General features: G+C 41.5%; 1 protein-coding gene across 17 annotated transcripts in view; it reads left to right on the top strand.

Moving 5' to 3' along the window:
* The window catches only part of RALYL (RALY RNA binding protein like), a 612,319-nt gene that overhangs the window by 205,082 nt on the left and 382,270 nt on the right, over positions 1-24,967 (top strand). For 2 of the 17 annotated variants that reach the window (XM_073330696.1, XM_073330690.1), the window contains one exon: positions 11,805-11,920. The exons of 14 other annotated variants lie outside the window; for them this stretch is intronic. The gene's annotated coding sequence lies outside the window, so the exon portion shown is untranslated. Of the gene's footprint in view, positions 1-11,804; positions 11,921-22,660; positions 22,734-24,967 lie in introns of those variants that run through there. One more of the 17 variants, XM_073330703.1, reaches the window with a different exon arrangement.

The raw sequence follows: 24,967 nt of genomic DNA, 5'->3' as shown, positions 1-24,967 counted from the left end.
CCCAACCACACATACAAAAAATGATGGGCTCTGAATTAGCTGTTACCACTCAAGAAAGAGATCTTAGAGTCATTGTGGACAGTTCTCTGAAAACATCTGTTCAATGTGCAGTGGCAGTCAGAAAAGCTAACAGTGTTAGGAACCGTTAGGAAAGTGATAGATGATAAGCCAGAAAATATCAGGACACCACTGTATAAATACATGGTACGGCCACCCCTTGAATACTGCATTCAATTCTGGTTGCTCCATCTCAAAAAAGATATGTTAGAATTGTAAAAGGCACAGAGAAGGACAACGAAAACGATGAAGGGTATGGAACAGCTTTCGTATGTGGAGAGATTAAAAAGACTGGGATTGTTCAGCTAAAAAAGGACGACTAAAGGGAGGGAAAGGTAGAAGTCTATAAAGCTATGAATGATGTGGAGGAACTGAATAGGGAAGTGTTATTTATAACACAAGAACTAGGGGTCACCTGATGAAATTGATGGGGAGCAGGTTTAAAAGAAATAAAAGGAAGTACGTCTTCACCCAACACACAGTCAACCTGTGGAATTCATTGTCAGGGGATGTTGTGAAGGCCAAAAGTATAACTGGGTTCAAAAAAGAAAAGGAGTACTTGTGGCACCTTAGAGACTAAACAATTTATTTGAGCATAAGCTTTTGTGCGCTACAGCTCACTTCATCGGATGCATACTGTGGAAACTGCAGAAGACATTATATACACAGAGACCATGAAACAATACCTCCTCCCACCCCACTCTCCTGCTGGTAATAGCCCATCCAAAGTGACCACTCTCTTTACAATGTGTATGATAATCAAGGTGGGCCATTTCCAGCACAAATCCAGGTTCAAAAAAGAACTAGATAAGTTCATGGAGGATAGGTACACTAATGGCTATTAGCCAGGATGGTTAGTGATGCAACCCCATGCTGTGGGTTTCCCTAAGCCTCTGACTCTCAGCTGCTGGGCTTGTATGACAGGGGATGAATTACTTGATAATTGCCCTGTTTTGTTCATTCCTTCTGAAGCATCTGGCATTGGTCACCGCCAGAAGACAGGATACTGGGCCCAGTATGGCCATTCTTGTGTTATGCTCACAGCTAGATAGTGTTGGGTCTCTTTTCTTTGAAGTATAACCTACACATAAATGAAGAGACTATGAGTAGCCCCTGAAAAGTGATGAAACAGCATAGTCTCACATTTGAACTCTGTTCTTTACATTAATTGTCACTGGCTAGTATGCTAATATGCCCAGAAAGAGACCACTATGAGCAGTTGAATATTATCTGAGAAATAAAGATGTGAAGCTTAAAGTCCATCTCACATTTTTTCATTTGAAAGTGATTAGACCAGGTATGTCAGTCGGTGTTATTTGGTCAACCATGCATACTAATTTGGTGCTAAATTATGTTAATCTGTTTCTGAGACAATGGAACAAATTATGTTTCAAATCCTGACCCTTGCTCCTCCACAAAGCCAGGTAACTAATCTATGTGCTGGAATGTCTTCATTCCGCTGGGGGAATGTTTAGTAGACCTGCATACTTGCATTTTCCCCCGTCCCTTCCCCCACACCCTGCCAACTCCCTTGCAAATTTCTTTCCTATCAGCATGCAACCAGTTTAACATTCCGTGGCATCTGCTCATGCAATTTCACACATCCTTTATTCTTTCCATAATGCCCATGTGGTCATGCTATATGTTATTTAGCCCTCTTTTTGAGAGAGACCATCCACATTGACAATCTTTGTACCACTGCTGTGTGGTGATATATTGCTGCAAGATACTGCTCCATCTCAGTAGTTTAGCATTAGCTCAACTCCCTATCCATTTTTAAAAAGGAAAGAGGTCAGTGTCACTTAAAACTTTGTCCACAAAGGTAAACATTCAGAGCCCTGTTTGCAGCCACTGAGAATGGGATAGACTTTTCCCCTAACTAGATAAAGATGAATAATAAAAGGTATTACCTCATCCACCTTGTCATTCAGCATTAGTGACATTATAATGACTCAGTTTATTTATTATGAAATGAGAGCATAGGATTCTTTTTATACTGGATCATCAGATTGCTCCCTCAAATGAGGAATTCTGCTTTTGTCGATAGTCTTCCTGATCCTTGTAGGTGATCATTTTTTGGCCTGGAGCATCAGATTTGATTACTTATTATATTTCATCATAAAAGTACAAAGGTATTCATGATACCTGGCCCTTTAAAAAATATATATTTTGTTGAACTCCATGATAAAAATAAGGAATATAGAACAGAGTGAAGAGTACGATGGTCACCAGTAATCAGAAATCACAGCAATCTTTAAGAAAAGTGGTAGTGGAGAAAAGATTTGCTTTTATCACAAGCCTGTATTAAAACAGACCGGAATGGTGACCTGTGAAACCAATAACCCAAATCCTGGAAGCCAAGTTTTCAAAAGGTTTCAGAGTAGCAGCCGTGTTAGTCTGTATTCGCAAAAAGAAAAGGAGTACTTGTGGCACCTTAGAGACTAACCAATTTATTTGAGCATAAGCTTTTGTGAGCTACAGCTCACTTCATTGGATGCATAATGAAGTGGGGGGAGAAAGGGGCAGGAACAAACAAGGGGAAATAGGTTACCTTGCATAATGACTTAGCCACTCCCAGTCTTTATTCAAGCCTAAGTTAATTGTATCAAATTTGCAAATGAATTCCAATTCAGCAGTCTCTCTCTGGACTCTGGTTTTGAAGTTTTTCTGTTGTAATATTGCAACTTTCATGTCTGTAATCGCGTGACCAGAGAGATTGAAGTGTTCTCCAACTGGTTTATGAATGTTATAATTCTAGACATCTGATTTGTGTCCATTTATTCTTTTACGTAGAGACTGTCCAGTTTGACCAATGTACATGGCAGAGGGGCATTGCTGGCACATGATGGCATATATCACATTGGTGGATGTGCAGGTGAACAAGCCTCTGATAGTGTGGCTGATGTTATTAGGCCCTGTGATGGTGTCCCCTGAATAGATATGTGGGCACAGTTGGCAACTTGCTTTGTTGCAAGGATAGGTTCCTGGGTTAGTGGTTCTGTTGTGTGGTATGTAGTTGCTGGTGAGTATTTGCTTCAGGTTGGGGGGCTGTCTGTAGGCAAGGACTGGCCTGTCTCCCAAGATTTGTGAGAGTGATGGGTCATCCTTCAGGATAGGTTGTAGATTCTTGATAGTGCATTGGAGAGGTTTTAGCTGGGGCTGAAGGTGACGGCTAGTGGCGTTCTGTTATTTTCCTTGTTAGGTCTGTCCTGTAGTAGGTGACTTCTGGGTACTCTTCTGGCTCTGTCAATGTGTTTCTTCACTTCCGCAGGTGGGTATTGTAGTTGTAAGAATGCTTGATAGAGATCTTGTAGGTGTTTGTCTCTGTCTGAGGGGTTGGAGCAAATGCGGTTGTATTGTAGAGCTTGGCTGTAGACAATGGACCATGTGGTGTGGTCTGGGTGAAAGCTGGAGGCATGTAGGTAGGAATAGCGGTCAGTAGGTTACCGGTATAGGGTGTGACCATCGCTTTCAAAAAGTTTTCAAAAGCGTGCTACACCCATTTTCAGTGGCAGCTGTTGGATGCTGAACTCTTCAGAAGAATCTGACCCTGCGTTTTTATCTGAGTTGCACCTGAGCAACAAACAGTTTCGGTTTTGCACATTACTAAGAGCTCAGCGTAAATGGTGTAACTCCTCTACATCTAAAGGTTGTAGTGAGGAGGGATCTTAGAAATCTGCTTACCATGGAAAAACGCAGAATTTGCATGTTAACAGAGAATCTTTGGTTTTTACATTTTGCAAAAAAACAAGACCCCATACATATACAGTAGAACCCTGTTTATCCGAGCCTCCATTATCCGGCTCTTCTTATTAACCAAACTGGGAGTGGGCAGTGGGACCTCAGCCTGTCAGCCCCGAGTGGCAGGCCTTCCTACTGTGGCTAGGGAAACGGAAGTTAAAAATTAAATTTTAATTGTGGAAAAAAGTGGATTTTTATTTTTTATTTTTCACAGAGAATTTTGGTTTTTTTATTACAGAAAACTAGGATCCCTGGTAGTGAGGTATAGCAGGCACAAATTTTCACAGTGTATATAATATCAAAAGTGTTAACAAAAGCATAAACTGTCTATAACATACAGCATATGTTAATAGCCAGAAATACAATAAAATTAATAAAAGGGCTACGTAATTTGATTATGCTGCAGTTTACATTTACACTGAAAGAAGACTGTTAAGAAGATGTCTGTTTAAAAGGGCCCAGGAGATCTGGGGAAACTTTGACAGGAGAAATCAGAAGTGTGCAGTCCAGTGAAGAATTAAACTACTGGGAGTAATAATATGGGCTGATGCACTCAATATAGCAGTAATGCCCTCCGAGAAGAATAGGAAATCATTCAGTTCCTCTAGGCTGCACGGAAGCTAAATACAGTATGACAAGAAATAGTAGCAGTACTCATTATGTTTGATTGCTAATTACCCCTTTGAATGATTCAGTTATGCTTGCTACTAGATAATTAGTTTAGTAATTTATGGCTGCAGCACAAACTAGTATTTTAATTTTCACTGCACAATTTTCACAACACCTACAGTTCAGATAATACCTCCCTTTTTTATTCAATTTTAAATTGCTTTTTTGATAGCCTATGGAAAAAAACAGCAATTCTTTCAATTTTCTATTGTGGCTTTAATGTTAAATTATGCACTTTTATGGAATTTTATTCAAACCTAAAGTATACAAAGGTAGCAAACGTCTTTATGTGCCACTTTTATTATGGTTACTTTAGAGAGTTGAGACCTGATCCTGCAAACCTTTACTCACATGAGTAATTTTACTCCAGTGATTATTCACATTGCCTGTACTGAGACTAGTCACTTGAATAAAGTTAGTCATGTATGTGTTTCCAGATTGAACCATTGCAGCAAATTAATAGTTTAGTGGGGGGGGCAGGGGTTATTTGTATATTTGCATAGTTATTTCTCTAGTTTCAGAGTAGCAGCCGTGTTAGTCTGTATTCGCAAAAAGAAAAAGAGTACTTGTCGCACCTTAGAGACTAACCAATTTATTTGAGCATAAGCTTTCGTGAGCTACAGCTCACTTCATCAGATGCATAAAAGTGGAAAATGCAGTGAGGATGTTTTTATACACACAGATCATGAAAAAATGGGTGTTTTATCACTTCAAAAGTACTCACTGATACTACAATTCCATATGCAGAGATTGATCCTGCTCACATATATGAGTCTTTAATGATGAACACAATATTGTGGGTACTTGCATGTCTTTTCGAAGGTACTGGTCAGTGGGATCCAGCACTTCTCTGGATCAGCCCTTTTATTTGTTAGAAAAGCAGCTACCAAGCTTGAGTGAGCTAAGCATTAGATAATTTTACAAGTTATTCAGAGATGTATATCCAGTAATTTGAGAGCCATATTCTTCTGTAATAAAGTTGCATCTTGGTAATTTGGGTAATCTGAACAATGCATCTGCCTTGCCAATTTGGTATGATATTCTGAATTAGTGGTGAGTGAACCTCAAAGGAATTTAATATTTGGTTCTGTTTGTACAAGCATGAAAAAGTCTGGAGGTGTATTGAACCTTATCCAAACTAGCTAAATCTCCGGAGTGTGTACATGCACGCGATATGGAAGAGAGAGGAAATATATAATGGATGGCAACACACTTACTAATATGGAGTCAGTACTGGAGGCTTCACCGCATTAAATGAATATGGCCAGTACTTAGGTGTCAGAGTAACAGCCGTGTTAGTCTGTATTCACAAAAAGAAAAGGAGTACTTGTGGCACCTTAGAGACTAACCAATTTATTTGAGCATAAGCTTTCGTGAGCTACAGCTCACTTCATCGGATGCATACTGTGGAAAGTGTAGAAGATCTTTTATACACACAAAGCATGAAAAAATACCTCCCCTCACCCCACTCTTCTGCTGGCGATAGCTTATCTAAAGTGATCACTCTCCTTACAAAGTGTATGATAATCAAGTTGGGCCATTTCCAGCACAAATCCAGGTTTTCTCCCCACTTCTCCCCCCCACCACAAACCCATTCTCCTGCTGCTAATAGCTTATCTAAAGTGACCACTCTCCTTACAATGTGTATGATAATCAAGGTGGACCAGTTCCAGCACAAATCCGGGGTTTAACAAGAACGTCGGGGGGGGGAGGGGTATTAGGAAAAAACAAGGGGAAATAGGCTACCTTGCATAATGACTTAGCCACTCCCAGTCTCTTTTCAAGCCTAAATTAATTGTATCAAATTTGCAAATGAATTACAATTCAGCAGTCTCTCTCTAGACTCTGGTTTTGAAGTTTTTCTGTTGTAATATCGCAACTTTCATGTCTGTAATCGCGTGACCAGAGAGATTGAAGTGTTCTCCGACTGGTTTATGAATGTTATAATTCTTGACATCTGATTTGTGTCCATTTATTCTTTTACGTAGAGACTGTCCAGTTTGACCAATGTACATGGCAGAGGGGCATTGCTGGCACATGATGGCATATATCACATTGGTGGATGTGCAGGTGAACGAGCCTCTGATAGTGTGCCTGATGTTATTAGGCCCTGTGATGGTGTCCCCTGAATAGATATGTGGGCACAGTTGGCAACGGGCTTTGTTCCAAAGATAGGTTCCTGGGTTAGTGGTTCTGTTGTGTGGTATGCGGTTGCTAATGAGTATTTGCTTCAGGTTGGGGGGCTGTCTGTAGGCAAGGACTGGCCTGTCTCCCAGGATTTGTGAGAGTGTTGGGTCATCCTTCAGGATAGGTTGTAGATCCTTAATAATGCGTTGGAGGGGTTTTAGTTGGGGGCTGAAGGTGACGGCTAGTGGCGTTCTGTTATTTTCTTTGTTAGGCCTGTCCTGTAGTAGCTGACTTCTGGGAACTCTTCTGGCTCTATCAATCTGTTTCTTCATTCCGCAGGTGGGTATTGTAGTTGTAAGAATGCTTGATAGAGATCTTGTAGGTGTTTGTCTCTGTCTGAGGGGTTGGAGCAAATGCGGTTGTATCGCAGAGCTTGGCTGTAGACGATGGATCGTGTGGTGTGGTCATGGTGAAATCTGGAGGCATGTAGGTAGGAATAGCGGACAGTAGGTTTCCAGTATAGGGTGGTGTTTATGTGACCATCGTTTATTAGCACTGTAGTGTCCAGGAAGTGGATCTCTTGTGTGGACTGGACCAGGCTGAGGTTGATGGTGGGATGGAAATTGTTGAAATCATGGTGGGATTCCTCAAGGGCTTCTTTTCCATGGGTCCAGATGATGAAGATGTCATCAATATAGCGCAAGTAGAGTAGGGGCATTAGGGGACGAGAGCTGAGGAAGCGTTGTTCTAAGTCAGCCATAAAAATGTTGGCATACTGTGGGGCCATGCGGGTACACATAGCAGTGCCGCTGATCTGAAGGTATTGTCCCCAAATGTAAAATAGTTATGGGTAAGGACAAAGTCACAAAGTTCAGCTACCAGGTTAGCCGTGACATTATCGGGGATAGTGTTCTTCACAGCTTGTAGTCCATCTTTGTGTGGAATGTTGGTGTAGAGGGCTTCTACATCCATAGTGGCCAGGATGGTGTTTTCAGGAAGATCACCGATGAATTGTAGTTTCCTCAGGAAGTCAGTGGTGTCTCAAAGGTAGCTGGGAGTGCTGGTAGCGTAGGGCCTGAGGAGGGAGTCTACATAGCCAGACAATCCTGCTGTCAGGGTGCCAATGCCTGAGATGATGGGGTGCCCAGGATTTCCAGGTTTATGGATCTTGGGTAGTAGATAGAATATCCCAAGTCAGGGTTCCAGGGGTGTGTCTGTGCGGATTTGATCTTGTGCTTTTTCAGGGAGTTTCTTGAGCAAATGCTGTAGTTTCTTTTGGTAACTCTCAGTGGGATCAGAGGGTAATGGCTTGTAGAAAGTGGTGTTGGAGAGCTGCCGAGCAGCCTCTTGTTCATATTCCGACCTATTCATGATGACAACAGCACCTCCTTTGTCAGCCTTTTTGATTATGATGTCAGAGTTGTTTCTGAGGCTGTGGATGGCATTGTGTTCCGCACGGCTGAGGTTATGGGGCAAGTGATGCTGTTGAATTGGAATTCATTTGCAAATTGGATACAATTAACTTAGGCTTGAATAGAGACTGGGAGTGGCTAAGTCATTATGAAAGGTAACCTATTTCCCCTTGTTTTTTCCTAAGCACCCCCCCAGACATTCTTGTTAAACCCTGGATTTGTGCTGGAAATGGCCCACCTTGATTATCATACACATTGTAAGGAGAGGTTTCAGAGTAACAGCCGTGTTAATCTGTATTCGCAAAAAGAAAAGGAGTACTTGTGGCACCTTAGAGACTAACCAATTTATTTGAGCATGAGCTTTCATGAGCTACAGCTCATTTCATCGGATGCATACCATGGAAACTGCAGAAGACATTATATACACACAGAGACCATGAAACAATACCTCCTCCCACCCCACTGTCCTGCTGGTAATAGCTTATCTAAAGTGATCATCAAGTTGGGCCATTTCCAGCACAAATCCAGGTTTTCTCACCCTCCGCCCCCCCCCCCACACACACACACAAACTCACTCTACTGCTGGTAATAACCCATCCAAAGTGACCGCTCTCTTCACAATGTGTATGATAATCAAGGTGGGCCATTTCCTGCATAAATCCAGGTTCTCTCACTCCCTCACCCCCCTCCAAAAACCACACACACAAACTCACTCTCCTGCTGGTAATAGCTTATCCAAAGTGACCACTCTCCCTACAATGTGCATGATAATCAAGGTGGGCCATTTCCAGCACAAATCCAGGTTTTCTCACCCCCCCCACCCCCATACAAGGAGAGTGGTCACTTTAGATAAGCTATTACCAGCAGGAGAGTGTGTTTGTGTGTGGGGGGGGGGGGGGGTGAGAAAATCTGGATTTGTGCTGGAAATGGCCCAACTTGATTATCATACACATTGTAAGGAGAGTGATCACTTTAGATAAGCTATTGCCAGCAGAAGAGTGGGGTGGGGGAAGGTATTTTTTCATGCTTTGTGTGTATAAAAGATCTTCTACACTTTCCACAGTATGCATCCGATGAAGTGAGCTGTAGCTCACGAAAGCTTATGCTCAAATAAATTGGTTAGTCTCTAAGGTGCCACAAGTACTCCTTTTCTTTTTGCGAGTACTTAGGTGGTTGTCCACCATGGAGATGGGTGCAATATAAGAACCTACAGAGGATGTACTTTGAGATTTAATCACCAATGTTTGTAAAGTGTTTGAAGATCATTGGATTGAAAGCACTGTATAGGCACACAGAAGTATCATGACAGCTATTATTTCTAGTGGATAGTCTTACAAGCTATAGAATAGTTTGAAGTAATCTGTGTAATTAAACTATTGTAACCCTTCTGCAAGGTGGTGTCAACAGCAACAAGGGCCAGATTCCATAGCTAAGGGTTCTTCTTAACATTACAAAACTGAACCAGCTCGGGCCCTCACCCAGACATCCACACATATGAGTAAATTTGCCAAAATGAAAACTTTCCTAGACGGATTTACCAATACATTTTTCTATTACATGTAAATGTGGATTTTCTTCAGTCCCATGTGTTTTAACACATACCTGTCCCTCTGAGTCAGTATGAGAAATGACCTTCACTTCAGTCTCCAGTTCTTCATTTACCTGCATCCTGTGATGGCATGGGGTAAGTGGAAAGGTTAGATCCATACCTTCCCTTTCAAAAAGGAAAAGGAAAAAGTGGGTGGGAAACCTAACTTCTGTTTTGCACACCTTAGCTTTCCACCCCCACTTTCTCCACTGCCTCAGCTTTTCTTAGTGCAAATTGTTAAATCATGAGAAGAATGTGAGTTAAACGAATTCACCCCACATTATTTCAAGCTTCCTCCTCTGCTGTTTTCCCTTTTTGTGTGCCTCTCTCCTTTTTTATCTCTTCTACAATGGCAAGGTCACTCATCCCTGCACAATATTTGGGCCTTGTCAGGCTGAGAATTCTGAAAAAAAAAACCCAATAGTGAAAACAGATGTTCAAGAATTGAGCAGTGCGGATTGCAAGGAACACTGATAAGCCACAAGTTTCAGAGTAACAGCCATGTTAGTCTGTATCCCCAAAAAGAACAGGAGGACTTGTGGCACCTTAGAGACTAACAAATTTATTAGAGCATAAGCTTTCGTGAGCTACAGCTCACTTCATCGGATGCATAGAATGGAACATATATATGTATGTTAGAAGTTACCATACAAACTGTGAGAGGCTAATTAGTTAAGATGAGCTATTATCAGCAGGAGAGAAAAACTTTTGTAGTGATAATCAAGATGTCCCATTTAGACAGTTGACAAGAAGGTGTGAGGATACTTAAGGAAATAGATTCAATATGTGTAATGACCCAGCCACTCCCAGTCTCTATTCAAACCCAAGTTAATGGTATCTAGTTTGCATATTAATTCTAGCTCAGCAGTTTCTCCTTGCAGTCTGTTTTTGAAGCTTTTCTGTTGCAAAATTGCCACCGTTAGATCTTTTACTGAGTGGCCACAGAGGCTGAAGTGTTCTCCTACTGGTTTTTGAATGTTATGATTCCTGATGTCAGATTTGTGTCCATTTATTCTTTTGCGTAGAGACTGTCCGGTTTGGCCAATGTACATGGCAGAGGGGCATGCATGGCACATGATGGCATATATCACATTGGTAAATGTGCAGGTGAATGAGCCCCTGATGGCATGGCTAATGTGATTAGGTCCTATGATGGTGTCATTTGAATAAATATGAAGCAAATACTCACCAGCAACCACACACCACACAACAAAAACACTAACCCAAGAAACTATATATCGGGCAACAAAGCCCGATATATATATATATATATATATATATATATATATATATATATATATATAATCTTACTATATGTTCCATTCTATGCATCCGATGAAGTGAGCTGTAGCTCACGAAAGCTTATGCTCTAATAAATTTGTTAGTCTCTAAGGTGCCACAAGTACTGCTGTTCTTGATAAGAGACAAAACACTTTCAGACCTTGGGTGACTTATGTAAATGAACAAGTAGCCGTGCGTCTGTAGGAAGATGGTATTCTCTTGTACTCATATTTACAATGTATCATCCCAAAAGACCCATTTTAAAAGCCTAAGACACTGAAAGCATGAAACAATTTTTGCTTAAAAATACATTGTTTATTTCTTTGGCTATCTTCTATAGCATTTAGCATTTCAGATTTTATAGTCCAACGAAAAAAGAGGTCTGCACTGAACATTGGATTATGACAAGCCTCTTTGCAGAAGTAATTATGTAATTTTCTTGTTCGGGGATAGCAACAGAGATGCTTGGAATATCAAAGTAAGAACAAGAGCTCTCAAAATCTTTGCATTACCATTCCTACCACATTAACGCTGTTGCTTACAAATCAGTTGGGACTAGCAGGCAAATATTTAGATTATCAAAATGAGTTTTTCCTTATGGGCAACAGTGCAGATTGTTTGGAGGTACTGTATTATTGTGAAAAATATTTGGTATTATGAGGTTATCAAGCTTGCTTTATTCTTGTTGTTTTGTTTTCACTGCAATCCAATAACATAATGTCCATGGTTTGTGCTTGCAGCAAGCTGTACTGTCCTCTTACCCAATATTTACTAACCCTGGATCAATGTTCTAAAGGGCAAACCTGACAGTGTTATTTCTGTGAACATCACGCTTGTGTTTATTACAGAATGAAACTATGCCCTTTATAACCAACAGTCTTGCTTGAAATATGTGTTCTCTGACCCATTTAATAAATGTTTCCCTACAGGTTGGACGCAGTGACACTTCTCCTTTACCACATAGACACGCAAAAACACACTGGTCCCCATAAGACAGGATAGCGAAGCATCATCTCGACCTTTCCAACTTTGTTCAGAGTGACAGGTTTGGGTGTTTTTTACCTGCTAACTGGATTGCTGGCAGAGGTTTATATTTCTGAACCTGTAACCATCCAGCTGGCCATTTCCCCTCCCCCCGTTAATATGAGTTTTGCTACTAGCAATGAATACTATAGAAGAATAAACATACACAATACACAAGTGGCTCAGATTCTCTCCTATATTTGGACTGCTCTGCACTGTGCTGCCAGAACAAAAACAATCCCAAAGCTAGTGTATCCAGCCACAGAAGAATCACTCCAGAGCAGGGGATCTTCCAGGGCCCCAAAGATGGCATAGTAGCATGCTTGCTAGCCCCCACTCCCTGTTCATGTTGTAGGGGGACATGGTTTGGGAAAAGTGTGTATGCTTGTGTTTTCCTTGTGCCCTTGCAATCCTCAGGTGCTGTAACAATCACTTAGGGACCATTTGCATTTCGTGGGACTTGCAGCCTTCTGGATGCTCTAAATTCTACTAGGGGACCAGACTAGTGCACAACAAGCCCAAGGTAGGGGAATATTAGGAGTGTTTGTAAAGCCACCTTCATGATCCTTGGCTGTATCCAAGGATCTGGCCAGTATGTTTTCAGTACTACTCCTGGGGGAATTCATGACCCCCTGCAGTTTTTTTCTCTGCAGAATATAGATTCTGCTGGCAAGGCACTGCAGTTACATCTTTTGCCCACCAGGGGCAGCTGTGGCACCAGAAGAGAGGCCAGCCAGTGGGCAGAGAGGAATTGGGAGACTGCATTCCTCACAGTGGGGACAGGTGAGGAGGTATGGGATGGACAGAGCTGTGCATATGTGGCTGCTGGGGGGTCACAGACTGGGGTTTAAAAGGGCAAGTGGGCGGACTGACTGCGACAGGTCTCAGGAGCTAGGGGGATGACAGCATCAAGCCAAGGGCTGAATGGGAGTGGCGCTGCAGGCCACGGGGAGACTGCAGGGCCACATGGGGATGGATGTGGCAGGTGCAGGGCCACATGGGGACAGGGGAAGATGTGCCTGACTGATTGGGAGAGGCTAGGGGTCAGCCAGGGTCTGCATGGGGGAGGCTCCCCAACTCTCTAACAATCCACTACTCACCCACATCCAACAACCCTCCAGGTTCACTCTCAGGCTCCTTCCCTCTCCCTCAGCTCCTTAGTTCCCCCTGACTCCCTCAAGCCTTTGCACTGCTTCTGAATGGTGCAGGAAATATGTTTCTATAGTGTAGTTTAAATGAATTACTCAAAGTTCTGTATTAATATGCTTAGTAAGGAATCTATTTATAAAAAAAAAAATCCTGAATCTCGTTTGTTGTCTGTATTGTTCCAGACATACTTTCTGACAGATATTTTGAAATATATTACCAAAATATTTGCAACTGGTATGATTATATTGTGTTATTATTTTGAAAAATAAAATATGCAACATTTTGCAGAATTTTAAAATACTATATGCAGAATTTTAATGTGGTGGTGCAGAATTCTCCAAGGAGTATAGTGTACCATGCTGAATAGTAAAAATACTGAATCAACCAATATAAAATGTCCATCGTTTGTGGACATTCACAAATTCTTGGTGAGTTATCTGAAAGTGTTGCCACTTATGGTAAACATTTTGTTGACCTGAATCTCTGGGATCTTTCTGCAGCTGAACAGTCTGTGTTCTCCTGAAAATTCTCCTGTGAAAAATCTTGAAAGTCACATTTATTTGGCACAAGATTTTGTGTCTGAAAACTTGTACCAGAAGTTCATTTCTTTTTCTTCTGATTACAAAAGGTGAGATCATCCAGCCATGGAACTAAAATGATAACATATTACAAATAGCAGTTAGCAGTTAGCAGTTCTCAAGTAACCTATCAGCTGACAATTGTTAAACTATTGCAAAAATGAAAAAGGAATAATTAGCAAAAATCAAAGTCCCTTCATGGGCAATTCAAGAACATTAAAAGAGCTAAAATCAGTGGTGGTCAACTTGTGACCTGCAGGCCTTACGCAGCCTGTCAGGGTAATCTGCTGGCAGGCCGCCAGACAGTTTGTTTACATTTGCACAGCCACCTGCGCCTCCCAGTGGCCGTGGTTCACCATTCCCGGCCAATGGGAGCTGCGGAAAGTGGCGGTCAGCACGTCCCAGCAGCCTGCGCCGCTTCCCGCAGTTCCCATTGGCCAGGAACGGCAAACCACAGCCACTGGGAGCTGTGGGCAGCTGTGCAAATGTAAACAAACTTTCCGGCGGCCTGCCACCAGATTACCCTGATGGGCCGCAGGTTGCCCCAGCACTGGCTAAAATTGTCATATAAATTACTCTGAAAGTCTAACAATTACCCAGATTTGTAATAGGACTTTCTCTACTAATAGTTCTGAAAGTGTATAAATCTAATATGTCCAGCTGTTTCCTGAAAGGAACACTGAGAATGACCTCACTGCACCTTTAAGCGTGTGTGTGTGTGTTCAAAAGGGGAGTGGGTCAGTGTGGTGACTTTGACTCATCCCCAGAGACCGGAAGGGCTGGGAAGCTGAAAAGGGCGATGCCTGGAGGGAGGAGCCCATTTTCCACAAACCAGGCAGAGCAGCACCCATCCTCCCTCCCCTTGAGATAGCAAAATACCAAGTTTGATTAGAACCTGCTGTGGGCATCGCACTAGCCGCTCCTTTCTAGGGGGGATGGAAAGGAATTTTTTCATCACCACCAGAATAGCCTTGGTGCGGGGTGTGTGTGTGTGTGTGTGCAGGGAGTGGGGGAGGGGGGTTGCCTTCCCCACAGTGGGTTCAGGGAGGGCTTTGTTATGGTGAGTAGGAAAAGAAGTTAGACTATGATGTCGTAATTCATTATACAAGTGTGGGGCAGATGTCCAGTGCAGGTACTCCATAGGGAAGGGATAGAGCAGGGCTGGGGAACCTATGGCCCGTGGGCCAGATTCAGACTGTTGCTTAATTTCATTAAGGCCTCGGCAAGTTTCAGCACCCCGGGCGGGGCTGGAGCCATGAGCGTCAGCTTGCCCCACCATGTGGAGAAGCCATGAGTCATGGCAGCCCCCCCCCCCCCCCCGCCCCGCAGGGCTAGAGCCATGAGCATTGGCTTGCCCCGCTGCAGGGGGAAGCTCCAAGCCTCTGTGCCCAGCCCAGGCAGGCGAGTTGAACATTTTATATTTCTCTCTAAAAAATAACCACCCTAAATTAAGTTGCTTTTTACTTGTGTGTGGCCCGCGATTGATTTTCTCTGTGGGTCAGTGGCCCATGATAGAAAAAAGGTTCCCCACCCCTGGGATACAGTGACCAGATAAATAGCTTGGTAAAAGATTTAAAAAGGAGGTGTTTCTTAAAGGAGTGGAATAGGGTAGAGTTCAGGGCTACTGTGACTGATGCAGCAGGGAGCCAATCCCTGCCTTCTTATAGTCCACCTTAACTCTCGTTCAAGGGAGGAGAAGTAAGGACCCAGCAATGGGGTTAGTTGGGGGACCTGCATGGAAGAAGAGGGGCATTGGTGGAAGCTCCTTGGGTAGATATTTATTGAACATGGAATTACCTGCACTGTACACTTTTATCTGCCGGGTAGTCCCAGACATCTAATTATAAAGTTGTGGCCTGATTAAAACCCTGTCAAGTGTCTCCTGTCCTCCTTTCAGTATAGACAGACAATGTGTTTTTTTCTCTTTTGTAAACTTAAGTTTTGATCACCGTCACTTACGCGAACCTTCTCACGGCTAGAAAGTGAAATTTATTTCATTTCCCTTGTTCTCTATTCTCTCCTATGCACACTGGTTTGTTAATTGAGAATTGCAGATGAGCATAGGAGTGTGGCATTACTTTTCTTATGAAAAAACACACACACAGATGCCAAAAAAAAATAACATTGAAGCATTTGTTTTGGAAAAAACAAACACGGATTCTAAAATGACAACATGAACTTTGCAAACATATAAGGAAAAAGTAGGTCAAAATGTAGGCCTACTAACTTTTAAGCCTCCAGTCTGTAAAGTATTAGTATAGATAAGTGTGTTTTGAGGTCTTTTTGTTACTTTCTATTTTTCATAAAGCCACAATGCCCTAAACTGGTGCCTGCATATAATATACAAATTTCACTAATGAAATAGCATGAACTGGAGTACAGAATAATAGAGTACACATAGATTTAAAAAATCACTTTATTTTTTACCTGTTGTTGGTTTGTTTATGGTAGGAGATGGAATAAAACATTTTGTTTTTTAAGGAAGCCAAATTGGGTGAATATAGTGTTGCATTTTTAGACTGGGCTCTTACCATGTGGGAAAAAGGACAGCCAGATAAATATTGAAAGATTTAATATAGATTGTCCTGATAAGTTAGCTTGTCCATGCTGAAGAAATATGTTGAAAATGTTTTAAATGGTTATCTTGGAGAAATACTTTGCCCAGACCTGATTATTCTTAATTGTGATGCAGAGACTCATACCTAGAGCAAGGAACATGCTGACCTCTCTTCACCTAATCACCATAGTAGCTAAGTGCTGTGGGAGACTGCAAAACCAGAAAATAGACTGTGTTCCAGTCTTTAAAGCAGACAATTTAAGATGTATATATGGCAAGGTAAATATGCTACAGTCTGTAAAGGATTAATAGGTCCTGCTTGGTCATGGGGCTGCTCAGGTCCAAGTATAAAAGGAAGGGGAAGCTGGGTCAAAGGGGAAAGGTATGTTCTCTTCTTCCTGTCTGATTAAAGCTGGGAAAGCCTTTGTGGGGATAATTGCCCTGTGTTTTTCAGTTGACTTTCTTTTGTTTTGGGACTGTTTTGTAGATAATACACAAAGTCAGAGAAAAGAGCTTTAAAAGGACTAATGCTTGGAGTTTTATTTCCCTTTCCTAGGCCACGTAAGTGCCTTTCAGCATACAGTGACCTGAGCTACAGCTCCTTTAATGGTCCTGCTCAGTACATCTCTAGAGCCTATCAACCCACTACCTGATCACTAAAAGCAGCAGGCCAATTGTTGGACTAGAAAAAGATCAGGGCCTGAGGAGAGAGAAGTTAGGAAATAAAGTTTAAAAAATGGGTATAAGAGAAAATGGATATATGTCCTAATTCCAAAAACATGGACCCTTCAGCATCAAAAGCCCATATAAAAAGACCCTTTCTTACATCTCTTCAGTGCTGAATTAATGCATGTTTCTTTCTTTGTTCAAAGAACTAATTCTCTGTGGGGCCTAAAGGACATAGCCTATTTACAGAACCTTTGTTCTACAATATGCTGAAAATAGGTGGAAAATGACTGATGACAAAAAAGGCTTCTGAGATTAAGGATTGCAAAGGATGGTTAGATTCACCAGTGGGTAATAGACTTTTCCATCCCTTTATCCTATCCTTTTCAATTCTTATTATTTCCACTGACCTCGGAATCATGCAAATTCAGTTGAGTCTGTGTCAGAGCAATGCAATACCACAATAAAGAAATATGTGAAATTAATTGATGCTTTTGTTACAGCCAAAACATAATACACTTTCTGCCTATTATGTAATCCCTGAACAGTTACAACAGGGGTACTTTTAAGAATGATCCAAAGATTTCATTCACTAAGCACAACTCTTAAGGGCATTTGTTTTTCAACGTCAGTTACACTGAGAATATAAAATGAAATGATCATTCTTTTTATGCCATGAATATTTCAAACCTGCTTTTGTTCACCTTACATTAGTCTTCATTATATTTTACGTGTAGCACTATCTGTACAATATTCATTTAATTTAGATCAGTGAATACAAGTTATTTATGATGTCACATAAAATCTCTTACCAAGTCAGTCTGTCAGCAGACCAGCCTTTAGAAAAAATGAAAGGTATAGTGGGGAGAGGATTTTACATTTATCTTTATGTAGTTTATGGCCAGTAAGAGACAGAGAGAGAGAGAGAGAGAGAGTGTGTGTGTGAGAGAGAGAAACAAACAGACAGACAGACAGACAAGCTATAGTGTAGTGATATTTTGTTAAAGGAGCTTTGCTAGAAAAAACAGAACAACCCAAAATCTGTTTGAAATGAAAAATAGAACTATTTAAAATTAATAGGAATTATTTACTGGATGAGTGAGTTCAACTAGACGCATGTCTTGATCTGACATTTGATGGTGTGGATTAATTAGCACTGTTTACTTTTATTCTATATACCACACAGAAAGGAGCAAAAATGAGGGGGTGGGGGAAGTAAGGAAGATCACAAAAGCAGTGTCCAAGGGAAGGAGAAGCTGCCTGGGACATAATTCTACCCCATCCCAGAAGCCTGTGGGCAAAAACTATAGAGTTAAGGGTCATCAGGTTTGGGGAGGATGCCAGGCCAGACCCAGCAAAGCCAGAGCTCAGCATGCTCCCCTCCAAACCTAGTGGATTTCTAGGATGAAATCTGTATGAGCATTAATTCTGCTCGAAGCAGCACCCTGTCCCCATGCACTGTCATCAGAGGAGCACAGGGTCAACCAACTGAATCACCAGCGCCACTTACAATAGCATCCTGCGGTTTTATTGGAAGTCTCCTACCCAAGTATTAGCAGTCCAAAACCCTTTTGGCTTATGACATCTGACAAGACCACAATTCATTGTGACTTGCTTATCTGATCAGTCCTTGGTCTCTCTGCTGAGGCTCCTACCAGGGTGTCCATTAATGCAAATTCTGATGTGGAAATCTGTCGACTGGGCATTGGACTGAGTCCACAAACTCATTTCACATAGAGTATGTCTCTTAACACCCTTCAGATTGCAATGAGCTTGGGAGCTACTCATCTGGGCCACATTCCAGTTAACAACCTGGAGGAAAATGGCTCCAAATGTCATTGACAATCTCTGGGGATTTTTTTTTTAACACTAAGTCTTCCTGTTTACATCTTGAAAAAAATTGGAATTGCATTAGCAGAAAACATATCAATTTCAAGTCTCGGTGAGTTTTGCTATCCCGTTCAAGGGTTGCATTTGAAACACATCAACTTGTTTGCCAAATGCCTGTGTATAGGAATGCATGGCTTTGCTTGTGTAGATGCAATTTTGTGTCTATTTTACTGATGAAGCATACAAAAGGGTAAAGTTTAATTTTTGCGAATAAATCCCCAGAGCAAAGATACAAAGACTGCTTTCTGATTTAAAAAAATATAATGCAGTGTGCTTATGCTGAATTATTGCTATGGAAAAATCAAAAATTGAAAAAGGAAGACATAGCTGATTTATAGCGAGAAGGCTACATTGTAAGTTGAACATTGATTACTGAATATTAATTGTCAGCTCCCAAGCCAATAGTAATGGTATAAATTTTAGATACAAATTGGAAATGTGTTTCTTGAATCTAATTCTCAAGTTTTTAAGGGCAACGATTATAGATTGTCCACCCACGGAAGCAAATATTAATTGGTCTTTGTCAGTACTATTGCCAATATTTGAGAGTACCCACTGATGATAAGCCTCCAATACAGTTTAATTATAGACCTTTTGTTTCCACATTATCATAACTTTCCAAAATGTTCAGGTTTGGGGCAGGATTTTTTCTGTGCTTATTTACTGCTTAAAGGTTAACTTACTAAAAAAGTTAGAACAAAATATCATCTAGCACAAAGGAGTTCATCAGTGTTGATGTAAGGGTGACATTTCCAGTTAATAAAATTCTAGTAGTCTTGCCAACTCTCATGATTTTAATCTCACATTTGGTGTGTTTCCTAAAACTCCAGCTACTGGAGTCATGTGAAGACATGAGGATTTCAGCTGTTTTTTTAAAAAGCCAGTTTCTTGTCTTCAGAGTTGCAGAGAAAAGCTTGAAAATGTGACCTGAGTGCACTCAAAAGGTTAGAAAGCTAGGTAAATAATCCAAACAGCTTTTTTAAAATCGCATGATTTTTAAGCCAACCTTGTGATTTCTGTGTGTTTTGACTCATGATTTTTGAACACTTGTCAGTGATAATACTGTTCAAGCCACATTGCTTTTAGGCAGAGCTATAGCAAAGATGGCTGAAGTGTGAAGCTTGGTGTCAGAGTTCCTTCCCCACTCTGAACTCTAGGGTACAGATGTGGGGACCCGTATGAAAGACCCCCTAAGCTTATTCTTACCAGCTTAGGTTAAAACTTCCCCAAGGTACAAACTTTGCCTTGTCCTTGAACCCTATGCTGCCACCACCAAGCGGGTTAAACAGAGAACAGGGAAAGAGACCACTTGGAGACATCTTCCCCCAAAATACCCCCCCAAGCCCTACACCCCCTTTTCTGGGGAAGGCTTGATAATAATCCTCACCAATTTGTACAGGTGAACACAGACCCAAACCCTTGCAATCTTAAGAAAAATGAAAAATCAATCAGGTTCTTAAAAGAAGAATTTTAATTAAAGAAAAGGTAAAAGAATCACCTCTGGAAAATCAGGATGGAAAATACTTTACAGCGTATTCAGATTCAAAATACAGAGGATTCCCCTCTGGACAAAACCTTAAAGTTACAGAAAACAGGAATAAACCTCCCTCTTAACACATGGAAAATTCACATAAAACAAAAGATAAACTAATCCACCTTGCCTGGTTTACCTATACTGGTTGCAATATTGGAGACTTGGATTAGGATGTGTTGGAGAAGATGGATTTCTGTCTGGCCACTCTCAGTCCCAAGAGAGAACAAACATGTAAACAAAGAGCACAAACAAAAGCCTCCCCCCCCCCCCCAGATTTGAAAGTTGGTCCTTTGGGTCAGGTGCCAGCCAGGTTAGCTGAGCTTCTTAACCCTTTACAGGTAACAGGATGTTGCCTCTGGCCAGGAGGAATTTTATAGCACTGCATACAGAAAGGTGGTTACCCTTCCCTTTATATTTATGACACTTGGCGTAAATCTTTCTCATTAAAGACTAGTGTCTTTGCTGAACTTGAAACTGTTGACTGAACAAAGATAACATTTTGAAAATTGCTTTATGGACATACCCAGTAGCAAATTTTTAATGTCTAATGTCTGCTTAGACACAGATACACTGTTCATGCTAAGCATGTTGAATGAACAGCTAGTTAGCCCTGTGTGGAGAGTGTGTGGAGAGTTCCAGATGTAGGCGCGGACTCCGTGGGTGCTCTGGGGTGGGAGCACCCACAGAAAATAAATAGTGGGTGCTCAGCACCCACCAGCCACCCTGGCGATCAGCTGTTCTCCCTCCCCCACCCAGTGCCTCCCACCCACCAGTGATCAGCTGTTCAGAGGCGTGCAGGACGTACTGGGGGAGGAGGAGGAGGAGCAAGGGTTGGGAGAGGTCAGGGGAGGGGGCAGAGCAGGAGTGGGAAGAGGTGGGGTGGGGGTTGAAGGAAGGGGTGGAGTGCAGGTAGGGCTGGGGCAGAACGGGGGTCAAGCACCCGCCGGGAAATCACAGAGTTGGTGCCACAGATTCCAGAGGCTTATGATCACTACTGTTACCCATGGATTGCAGTTTGTAGTCATAGCTTTGGTACACAGGTACCTGATGCCCTGCCATTGGGATTGGGAATTATTCTCCCCTCCCTGCTCTGGTCCCCTGCACAGAGCTGTTTTACTTGAGCTTTGAGTGGAGAGTTGTCCCTTGTTTAATTTGACCCTTTAAATAGTTAAGTCTTTTGTAATGTGATTTTTTTATAATCTGTACATGACCTAAATTGTTCTCATTGTAATCTGACTTTTTTGTGGTATGCCTCTAAAGGAAGTGAGAGGTAAAGTGTATCAAAGGCTAACTGCAATTCCCTAATGTTTGTGCTAGTGACTCAGAGACGATGGGGACGGATATCAAAGAAAAAAAAACCTTAAGAAGAAAACAGTGCTGCCTTGTATTTCATATCCTTTTATTTTATTCCCCTCTATTTTCCCACCTTCATTTTTTTCTTATTTAACATTCCATAATTTATCAAATTAGTCTAAGGGGGTGATCCAAAGCCTTTTGAAATCAATGGCAGTCTTTCAATCAAATTTTATGTGTATCTATTTCCAGAGATTCCATAATCCAAGTATATATGCTATAAAATACTTTATTCCCCCTCCCATATTTTGAAACATTTTGTTCTGATGACTTCCTGCACACCCATCATTCTGAAACAGTTAAAGGAAAAGTGTGCCCATTTTACACACCTTAATAATCTGAAAGTTAAAAAGAACAGCCGTGCTCCTTAGTACAAAAAGACCATGAAATATATTGTATTTGAAAATAGTTTTGAATGCCAATTGCTATCATAATCTTTATTTTCAAATTCATTTCACAGTCTATTCCTACCTACAAATCCTTTTTCTATTTTGGACTTTTAAATCCTGCCTTCCTTTTTTTTAGTTTAGCTCTAATCAGAAACTCAAGTTCAAATACTTGAAAATTTCAGGGAACTGGACTGGCTTTCAATCGTTGGATCTGAACCCTCATGGGAAGAGGGCTTATTATCTTCTGCTCTGATTTGGGTGCCCAGAATTCCATGGGAGCAGCTGATTGCATGACCACACACTATTTTGAGTTCTAGTGAGATTTCCATGCTATTAATATTCAAAACTAACTTTACTACAGCCTCAAACTCAGACCTTAAACTGTAGTTTAAATAGGTCACCACCTTCTCTAACTTTATAGATGAACTATGTAGTAGATGAAAATCCTATATTTTGTCTACACTAATGTGTTCACTGGGTCATAGACCTCAGATCCTCTAGCTTGTGCTATAAATCAAAATGATGTCCCTGGAGAATTCAATAATAATGAAGCCAGTAGGGGTTCTATAGACATTTAATAGGATTTGTGACTGAGAATTTGAATCCCCATCCCTAATTCATAAATTATATTTTATAACAGATGGGTTGGGATGAAGTGAATTTACTTTAGAAAAGAGACACCACCACATTGGAGATATGGGATGAGCCTATCCTCAAATGTAAGTGATTCAGAAAAGCTTCTTTCCCTAGGAAAATGTGTAAGTTTGTTCTTAAGTCCTATTTACTACAATGGAACTTAAGCATGTACTTAAAATTAAGTACTTTCTTGAATAGAGAGAGGTGCAAGAGCTTTGCTTATCTGAAGCCTCTATTTTTATAGTGCCTCAGAAAATCCTCTTTCTTGAGGAGAAAAAGTTAAGTGGGAAAGATCTTGTAGTTATGACAGCTGCTCAGTGCTGCAGTATAACAAACACTAAGGTGCCAGTAACATCCCTGGGGTACCACCACCCAGAGACATGCATGGATGCTTCTGAAGCTAGTTCTGGTGGGTCCCCATAACCAGTAAGACACATGGGTAAATGAAAGGGTATTTTACTTGGACAAGCAGGAAAGGGAAAGGTTGCAAATACCCTAGGTTCAGGAGCTCAAACAGTTCCATTTCAAAGTGAGCAACAATAGTTCTTGTTTGGGTCACTGAGGCAGTGTAGTTGAGGATTAGGGCTCTTCAGGTCTGGTGCCTCTCCAGTCCAGCCTCTATTAAAGTAAAGAGGAGCTTGCAGATTTCCAGGCCAGGATCACTTAGTAGTATGTCTCTCACTTGGGCTCCTCTGCACTGGCTACTGTTGATCCCCCCTAAGTCTCAGACAGATCTGCATCCACCTGTAACATCTGGCAGTCAGAGCTTGTTCCACACGCAGCTTTCTTTATGGTGTTGGGGTTTCCTCTCTACATCTCGCATCTCTGCAGCTTCAGGCTCACCATGGAGCAGCTGCTTCCCTAAAAAAGCCCAGCTGCTTCTTCTTCAGGGTTCTTTTTTCTGCCTGGCCACTGGCCAGGGGAAAGGGAAGTGCTGGGGGTGGAGACTGATGGCAGTTGTAGTTCCCTGCTTAACATATTCATCACAATCTTATCTTTGCTAAATGAAATAAAAAACAATAACACAAACAACATTGAAACACTGTTGCAAATATATCTATTAGTCTAGCTGTCATGCCTACAAAAACAACTTAACCGTTAGGCTGCTGGTGCTCTGGTACCTCTGCATATCACGTTGACCAATATTGTCTAATTGTTTCCTTATACTCCCCCATCCATCTCTTGTCTTTTGTCTTATTCTTAGATGGTAAGCTCCTTGGGATAGGGTCCGTCTGCTTGTTCTGTTTTTGTACAGCTCCTAGCACCGTGGGGTCCTGGACTATGAATGGGGCTTCTAGACGTTATAGTAATATAAATAAATAATAGAGTAAAAGCTTACTAAAAACATATGTAGTTTTCAGTAGCTGGTTTTAAAAGACTTGGGTAAGCTCCTTAATTTCCTGACAGGTCTCCATTGCTGTCAGTTTCTCCTTTAGGTATTGTGGCTGGTCCTAAAAAATTCCAAATGTTCATTGTTGACAGTGACCCTAGATATTGTGAGGAAAATACAATAGAGCAGCAGGATACAGGGCTCTGTTCTAATGTCAGAGCCACATAAGTGTAGAACTGAAAGTACCCGTCACTAAAAGCTGCAGTCACATTTCCATTCAGTTGTTTTCTCCTGCACATAATGTTCTGAAACAGTTAAATGAGATTAATAGTTTCACAGTATAGCAATGACTTGTATTCAGTTGCTTAGATTAGTTGTTCTTTCTATCTCTGATAGATCTATCAAAGGTGAATAATGATGAACCTCAGTTGGGCCTCTCAGATGTACACATGAAAGGGACTCTCCAGGGGGGTATGAGGTACCCATGAGGGGAGTGCATTAGCTAGAGGTGGATGGCAGTGGGAGCACTATACATGTTCTGCTGCCTCATTGCCTTGTCAACACTCTTCATGTAGTGAAACCCTCCAGCCCCTTTGAGTGGTATTAAGGGGCTGCAGTAGACAGAGGCTTCCCTTGCAGTGTAGCTACAGTGGAGAGCCCTGGCCCAATGTGTTCAGGATATGAATGTGCATACATATTCACAAAGCCAGGTACTGGATTCTGCATACGAATTTCTGAGTTCGCTGACAGATATGTAAAAATCACCTTCTCGGCAGACAGCCCTTTATTGACTTTGCATCTCAGTAGGCTTTGGCACTTTTTAAAAAATCTTGTTACTACGTGTAAACTATTGTGTGAGTGAAATAGGCCCCAAACACCAGTATGTTTCAGCATGTCTTTAATATAGGACCATTCTGTCTGACTGTGGGATCATCTGTTGCCCTCTGTCCTGTCACAGCAATTACAATTGGCAGAATTGGAATGGCT

Source organism: Lepidochelys kempii, chromosome 2, assembly GCF_965140265.1.
Source record: "Lepidochelys kempii isolate rLepKem1 chromosome 2, rLepKem1.hap2, whole genome shotgun sequence".
NCBI lineage: Eukaryota > Metazoa > Chordata > Testudines > Cheloniidae > Lepidochelys > Lepidochelys kempii.
This window is presented reverse-complemented; position numbering and strand designations above follow the sequence as displayed.